The sequence below is a fragment of the Telopea speciosissima genome, chromosome 4 (assembly GCF_018873765.1).
Source record: "Telopea speciosissima isolate NSW1024214 ecotype Mountain lineage chromosome 4, Tspe_v1, whole genome shotgun sequence".
Taxonomy (NCBI): domain Eukaryota; kingdom Viridiplantae; phylum Streptophyta; class Magnoliopsida; order Proteales; family Proteaceae; genus Telopea; species Telopea speciosissima.
Genome location: NC_057919.1, coordinates 30026633 through 30035317, shown reverse-complemented (window position 1 = coordinate 30035317; position 8685 = coordinate 30026633).

Here is an 8685-nt window from a genome sequence, read left to right as displayed (position 1 = left end):
AATTGGTATCGATACGAAGGTCATGACCCCCAAAATCGCATCCACACGTCTAATAAGAGATAAGGACACTTTTTAGAAAATACCAAACCCAAAAAAGTATAGAAATGCCACCAAATAATCCCAAACGACCCACCCGGTCTAGTATAAATAAAAAATTAACAAATGCCAAAATAGGAATCGGTTCAAAGGTCACGACCCTCAACAGTGCATCCACATGGCTAATAAGAGATAAGTACACTTTTTAGCAAACACCAAACCCTAAAAAGTACAGAAATGCCCCCAAATAACCCCAAATGACCCACCCGATCTGGTTAAAATAAAAAATGAACTTATGTCAAAATAGGTATCGATTCGAAGGTCACAACGCTCAACATCGCATCCACACTTCTAATTAGAGATAAGGACACATTTTAGAAAATCCCAAGCCCAAAAAAGTACAGAAATACCCCCAAATAACCCCAAACGACCCACCTGGTCTGGTTTAAATCGAAAATGAACATATGTCAAAATAGGTATTTATTTATAGGTCACAACCCTCAACATCGAATCCACACGTCTAATAAGAGATCAGGACACTTTTTAGGAAATCCCAAGCCCAAAAAAGTACAGAAATGACCCCAAATAACCCCAAATGACCCACCCGGGTAGGCTTAAACCGACAATAAAATATGCCAAAAAAGGCATCGATTCGAAGGTCGCGCGACCCTCAACACTGCATCCTCACATCCATTAACAGATAAGGACACTTTTTAGAGAATCCCAAACCCAAAAAAGTATAGAAATGCCAACAAATAAACCCAAACAACCCACCCAGTCTGGTTTAAACCAAAAATGAACAAATGTGCAAATAGGTGTCGATTCGAAGGTAACGACCCTCAACATCGCATCCACAAGTCTAATAAGAGATAAGGACACTTTTTAGAAAATACCAAACCCAAAACAGTACAAAAATGTCCCCAAATAATCCCTAACGACCCACCCGGTTTGATTTAAACAGAAAATGAACATATGTCAAAATAGACATCGATTCAAGGTCACGACCCTCAACATCGCATCCAGACGTCTAACAAGAGATAACGACACCTTAAAGAAAATCCCAAGTGCAAAAAAGTACAGAAATGCCCCCAAATAACCCCAAACGACCCACCCAGTCTGGTTTAAACCGAAAATGAACATATGCCAAAATAGGTATCGATTCGCAGGTCACGACCCTCAAGATCGCAGCCACATCTAATAAGACATAAGGACACTTTTTATAAATCCCAAACCCAAAAAAGTATGGAATTGCCCCCAAATCACCCCAAACGACCCACCCAGTCTGGTTTAAACAAAAAATGAACAAATACCAAAATAGGCATCGATTCGAAGGTCAACACCCCCAACATTGCATCCACATGTATAATAAGAGATAAGGACAGTTTTTATAAAATCTCAAGCCAAAAGAGTATAGAAATGCCCCCAAATAACTCCAAACGACCCACCCGGTCTGGTAATAAACCGAAAATGAACATATGCCAAAATAGGTATCGATTCGAAGGTCACAACCCCCAACATCGCATCCACACGTCTAATAAGAGATAAGGACACTTTTTAGAAAATACCAAACCCAAAAAAGTTCAAAAATGCACCCAAATAACCTAAACGACTCACCCAGTCTGGTTAAAACCAAAAATGAACATATGTCGAAACAGGCATCGATTCGAATGTCACGACCCTCAACATCGCATCCACACGTAAAATAAGAGATAAGGACACTTTTTAGAAAATCCCTAGCCCAAAAAAGTAAAGAAATGCCCCCAAATAACCCCAAACGACCCATCCGGTCAGGTTTAAATCGAAAATGAACATATGCCGAAATAGGTATCGATTCGAAGGTCACGACCCTCAACATCGCATCCACATGTCTAATAAAAGATAAGTACACTTTTTAGAAAACACCAAACCCAAAAAAATACAGAAATGCCCCCAAATAACCCCAAACGACCCACCTGGTCTGGTTCGGACCGAAAATGAACATAAGTCGAAATAGGTATCGATTCGATGGTCACGACCCTCAACATCGTTTCCACATGTCTAATAAGAGATAAGGACACTTTCTAGAAAATCCCAAGCCCCAAAAAGTACAGAAATGCCCCCAATTAATCCCAAACGGCCCACCCGGTCTGGTTTAAAACGAAAATGAACTTATGCTGAAATTGGTATCGATACGAAGGTCATGACCCCCAAAATCGCATCCACACGTCTAATAAGAGATAAGGACACTTTTTAGAAAATACCAAACCCAAAAAAGTATAGAAATGCCACCAAATAATCCCAAACGACCCACCCGGTCTAGTATAAATAAAAAATTAACAAATGCCAAAATAGGAATCGGTTCAAAGGTCACGACCCTCAACAGTGCATCCACATGGCTAATAAGAGATAAGTACACTTTTTAGCAAACACCAAACCCTAAAAAGTACAGAAATGCCCCCAAATAACCCCAAATGACCCACCCGATCTGGTTAAAATAAAAAATGAACTTATGTCAAAATAGGTATCGATTCGAAGGTCACAACGCTCAACATCGCATCCACACTTCTAATTAGAGATAAGGACACATTTTAGAAAATCCCAAGCCCAAAAAAGTACAGAAATACCCCCAAATAACCCCAAACGACCCACCTGGTCTGGTTTAAATCGAAAATGAACATATGTCAAAATAGGTATTTATTTATAGGTCACAACCCTCAACATCGAATCCACACGTCTAATAAGAGATCAGGACACTTTTTAGGAAATCCCAAGCCCAAAAAAGTACAGAAATGACCCCAAATAACCCCAAATGACCCACCCGGGTAGGCTTAAACCGACAATAAAATATGCCAAAAAAGGCATCGATTCGAAGGTCGCGCGACCCTCAACACTGCATCCTCACATCCATTAACAGATAAGGACACTTTTTAGAGAATCCCAAACCCAAAAAAGTATAGAAATGCCAACAAATAAACCCAAACAACCCACCCAGTCTGGTTTAAACCAAAAATGAACAAATGTGCAAATAGGTGTCGATTCGAAGGTAACGACCCTCAACATCGCATCCACAAGTCTAATAAGAGATAAGGACACTTTTTAGAAAATACCAAACCCAAAACAGTACAAAAATGTCCCCAAATAATCCCTAACGACCCACCCGGTTTGATTTAAACAGAAAATGAACATATGTCAAAATAGACATCGATTCGAAGGTCACGACCCTCAACATCGCATCCAGACGTCTAACAAGAGATAACGACACCTTAAAGAAAATCCCAAGTGCAAAAAAGTACAGAAATGCCCCCAAATAACCCCAAACGACCCACCCAGTCTGGTTTAAACCGAAAATGAACATATGCCAAAATAGGTATCGATTCGCAGGTCACGACCCTCAAGATCGCAGCCACATCTAATAAGACATAAGGACACTTTTTATAAATCCCAAACCCAAAAAAGTATGGAATTGCCCCCAAATCACCCCAAACGACCCACCCAGTCTGGTTTAAACAAAAAATGAACAAATACCAAAATAGGCATCGATTCGAAGGTCAACACCCCCAACATTGCATCCACATGTATAATAAGAGATAAGGACAGTTTTTATAAAATCTCAAGCCAAAAGAGTATAGAAATGCCCCCAAATAACTCCAAACGACCCACCCGGTCTGGTAATAAACCGAAAATGAACATATGCCAAAATAGGTATCGATTCGAAGGTCACAACCCCCAACATCGCATCCACACGTCTAATAAGAGATAAGGACACTTTTTAGAAAATACCAAACCCAAAAAAAGTTCAAAAATGCACCCAAATAACCTAAACGACTCACCCAGTCTGGTTAAAACCAAAAATGAACATATGTCGAAACAGGCATCGATTCGAATGTCACGACCCTCAACATCGCATCCACACGTAAAATAAGAGATAAGGACACTTTTTAGAAAATCCCTAGCCCAAAAAAGTGATATTCCAACACATATGTTGCCAAGTAGATGCAATCATTAATACCCAAATAAAGTAGTTTATTATGCATCGGTCCCCCACTGAACAATATTGCATAATTCACTACAAGGATTGTGTCAAAATACTATCAAAGATTCCATAGTAAATTGGAAATGTCATTTTAGAGATTCCATAATTATGATTGGCTAGAGGAAAAAAAAATTTAAAGATGTTTGAAAAATAAATAATAATAATTTTCAAAACAATTCAAACATTTTACCAAAATGTAGTGGATTCCATATTGGGCATCTCTTTCAAACATGACCCAACACTGTGAACCAGTGCCCCGATGTATCGTCAGAGAGACATCAACTATTGGTGCATCAAAACACAGTGCGTGACCGCACCGATAAGGACCCCTCAAGTCAAGGGACCCACTGTACACTACTTAAGAGAATTTCATTTTCATTAAACTGACTGTAATCCACATGAGAATTTCATTTTCACACTCATGCCTTGGAATCATCATTCCTAAGTACACATAGTATGATGACCATATAAATGCGGTGTCCAATCCCATCCCTAGTCGTGACTAGTTTTATGTTAATAAACATATGGACAAACTAGGTTCAAAAGCCAACTCCACCTAATACTCATGCTCTCAATATTTCTTTTAAATACAGTAGGTGCCAAACCCTTTATCAAGGGATCAGAGAAATTCTGAGCAGAGTCAACCTTAGCAATGGATACATCACAACACTGAATAATTTCTCGAATCAAGTGATACTTCCGCTCCACGTGCTTATTCTTCTGATGAGTCCTAGGTTCCTTTGCTTGTACTATGGCTTCTCGATAGTCACAATACAATGTAATCGAGTGCTCGACGAGCTCAGGAATCAACGATGCATTCCTTCTAGGATGCCGGAAATTAGAATTTTGGACTGATTCGTTGAAGATTTTACAGTGGTTATCGGATTCGGATGAACACCCTCGCCCATGGACTCTTTTTCATTTGTTGTTTGATGTAAAATCTAATTTAACTCTGTTTTCTTTTGTGATTGTTCATAAACAATCGAAGCTCTATATCCAGCCAGTCCATAATCTCTCCTATTATGCTAGACTTAGGAGTTTATCACTCTCAGAACTATCTGTTAGTGTACCTATTATGTTGAAGAGGTTTTTTATCATTAAAAAAAAAATGCCCCAATTTCCGCGTTTTCCTCCGTAAATCAAGTAAAAATAGAATGTTTGATCTGAATAAAATGCACAGCTCAAGGATATCAAGATCTGGTGAAGTGAAAGAAAAAACTGATCTTTTTCAAGAAATCGAAACGCTCAGCACTCGTACAAGCGAGAAATCGAAACATCCCTTTGCTGGTTCTTCCTCACGGCAATGGCTACCTTTGATTGAAGCGGCAATAGCTACCTTCGATTGACACGACAATAACCACCGTAGCAGTAGAATCAAAGAGGAAAGAAGAGTATTCTCAAACACGATTTAGGAAAACTAATTCATAAGGGTATTTTGATCATTTACTAATTTATGGCCTGCTGACATCATTACTTAACATATTCACCCTAACGAAATGGGTATTATGTCAGTCCCAGGGAGTCTGTAAATAAGTTTTTAAAAACAAGAGGGTGTACAAGTAAACGGGACAAACCTTAGGGGGTCGATTACGGATTTCTGACTCTGATTACCAAAATATCCTTATAAAAGTGTTTATAATAAAAGTAACATAGTAATGTATCATATGTTCTTACAAAAATATTAAACTAATTGCATTTTATAATCGAATAATAAATCAATCAGATATTTTCCGGATCCAAAATGGAATATCCGAATCCAAATCCGATTATCTTTCGGATGGCTTCATATATTTTTTCAAAAACCAATATTTTGGATTCGAAAACCGTTAAACGGTTTCGAATACGGATCGTACACGGATTTTAGGCAATCCATTTATATCCCTAGTTGAGTTGTCGATCGAATTGGGTGTATGTTGAAAGGGTGGATATATCAACATCAACCATTTTTGGTGGATTAAAAACTTGGACATGTTGTATTGGACTTTAACCTTAAAGCTAGACCGGACCTTATCAGCCATGTTGATAATGTCATCGTCCAAATCAGCTAACTAATAAACTCTGTATTCGAAATGAGAAAGCAGGCGGGTAAGAAACCTACCATTTGTTGTCATGTGTCCTCCTGGTCCACTCAATTTTGATATATACATGGATTTGATTGTATATGCATTTCCTCCATCTTTTGGTGGTTGATGGCAGGTTGATGGAAATTGTCTGTTTGTTATTTTTACTTAAATGGGTAGGCCATATCAAAAGGTCGTGCAACACATAATTAATTTGTTGTTGAAGACATTTAATTTTTTTGGTAAAGGGGTTGAAGACATTATTGTCTACAAAAGACTCATTTTTGGACCAGGATCTTCTGCAGTAGCAATGGGGTGGCGATGCATATCTGACGGCACAGCAGAGACCAGATGGCACATATGGCCTCTGCTGTACCACCAATACTGTAAAGGATTTTAATACCTCATTTTTCTCGTCTTCCCCTTGCTCCCCTTTAATTTTTAGGTTGTTGAATGGTTTTTCTTAGAAGGACGTGCATGGAATTAATTTGTGGTTGAAGCCATTATTATCTACAAAGACTCATTTTGTTCTTCCTCTTGTACCCTTTTAATTTTCAGGTTTGTTGAATGGTTTTTGCTAGAGGTCGGGCAACGGTGAAAAATTACCCCATTGCCACCTAGTGGTCGCTGGTTCAGTCGGGAAACAGCTTTTTCAAGAAGGGGGGGAGGTTAAGTATGTGGTCATCATGACCCGCCCCAAATCCCACAATGATGGGAGCCTCAAACACTGGTTAGGTACACACTTTTTTTTTTTTTTTTTATTTGACTAGATAACGATGACATGCAACACATTCAATTTGCGGCTGAAGCCATTATTGTCTACAAAGATTCATTCTGTTTGTCTTCCCCCGTTCCCATTTAATTTTCAAGGTTGTTGAATCATGAATGGTTTGTCCCCTTCTCATCTCTTTAATTAATCTTCTAACCATATTGATAAAGTGAGCAATACATGCAATTTGCGGCTGAAGGCATTATTGTCTACAAAGACTCATTGTGCTTGTCTTCCCCTTATCCTCCTATAATTTTCGAAGATGTTGAATGGACCTAGTGTTCACGGGTTCGAGTCTCTAGAAACAGCCTCTCCACGAAGCAGGGGTAAGGTTGCGTACATTATGACCCTCCTTAGACTCTTTAGTGACAGAAGCCATGTGCACTGGGTACATCCTTTTAGCCTATTGATTCAAACCGTGTGGGACACAAGGCATCCTTGATACATGTATCGATCATGGAGCCAAGGAGTGGATAACGGTCATTCCTTCCTACACGTTAAGGAGGCGGCCTTCTGGGCAAGGGAATCAGCCAAAACATGAATTGCCCTTGGAAGAAAAGCAAAGGTACAATTCTCCAAATTAGAAGCAATTTAACTAATATCATCAATGAGTGGCTGGACTGCTAGGGGAGGATTGCGCCTGGTGCCCGAGATGTAGTCGATCAGATCATGGTTATTTTATTCAAATATCAAGTTGTCACAATTGACTTTGGTAAAGTTTCGAGGGGGCACATTCGAATTCGAATTCGAAGAGTATGATTGTTCCTGTGCTACCATAAATCGAGTTTGTCTCATGATGGATCTTCTTCCCATGGATGTTTAGAGAACTCCAGCTTGTAATCTTCTGTTTAATATCTGGAGTACTAGTTTGGAGTAGAGAATAATTTAGAGCACAACCAAACCATACGACCTTTGCAAAAGGACAAAGCCAATAAGATATGATCAATGGATTTCAACATCATCACCACATCGAAAACATTTAGGGGGCCGGGTGAGGGGGTGAACAAAGGGGGACACAAAGGTGAGGAATCGAAGGCTCAAAACCAAGATCTCTTGGGAGTCTAGCACCAACTGCACTAGCAGTTGTCCTCGTTAGTGCTATAATGTTCATTAACTCTTTGCAGCAGTGGTTGTTACCTTGTAATAAGAAAGTGGTCTTTCTATCTTTAACAGTTCATCCTTGTAGGTTTTTCCAATGCTATGCTTCGTTAGTCAAGCTATACTCGTGTACTACTTGATTTACTGTTGTTAATTATGTTGTGTTATAATTGAGAAAGGGAACAGCTTCAATCCGTCCTTTCCACGAAAGTGCCTTCGTTCCACTTTAGCTTTTGGTACTGAAGTTACATAGAAGATTAGCTTTTGTTCTGATTGTCTTCGATTTGATTTTACGAAATTCCTAGGTTGATTTGGATATCGCATTGTTGGCTCAATGATGAAAATAATTGTTTTCATCAATCAAGCATATGAAATCAACCTAGAATTGCATACAAACACACATCATAAGACTATAGACTTAGGAGGACTGAATCCATAAAAATAACATATTGGTAAATGAAGCATGCATGCCTTTCCCATCAGCCTTATAGCCATTGGTGTAACCAATTTTTCACCCAAACTTCGAAAAGGAGAGAAGGATAAGAGATCTCCTGACTGGCCAATGCATTCAATCAATGTATTCCCATGCTCTAAAATGAAGGAATAGTTACCTCGCCCCCGCGCCCCCCCCCCCCCTTCCCTCATCCGATACCGATACCGATACCGATACCCAATCCAAGATCAAAAAGGTATAGATATCGGCCTCGGTC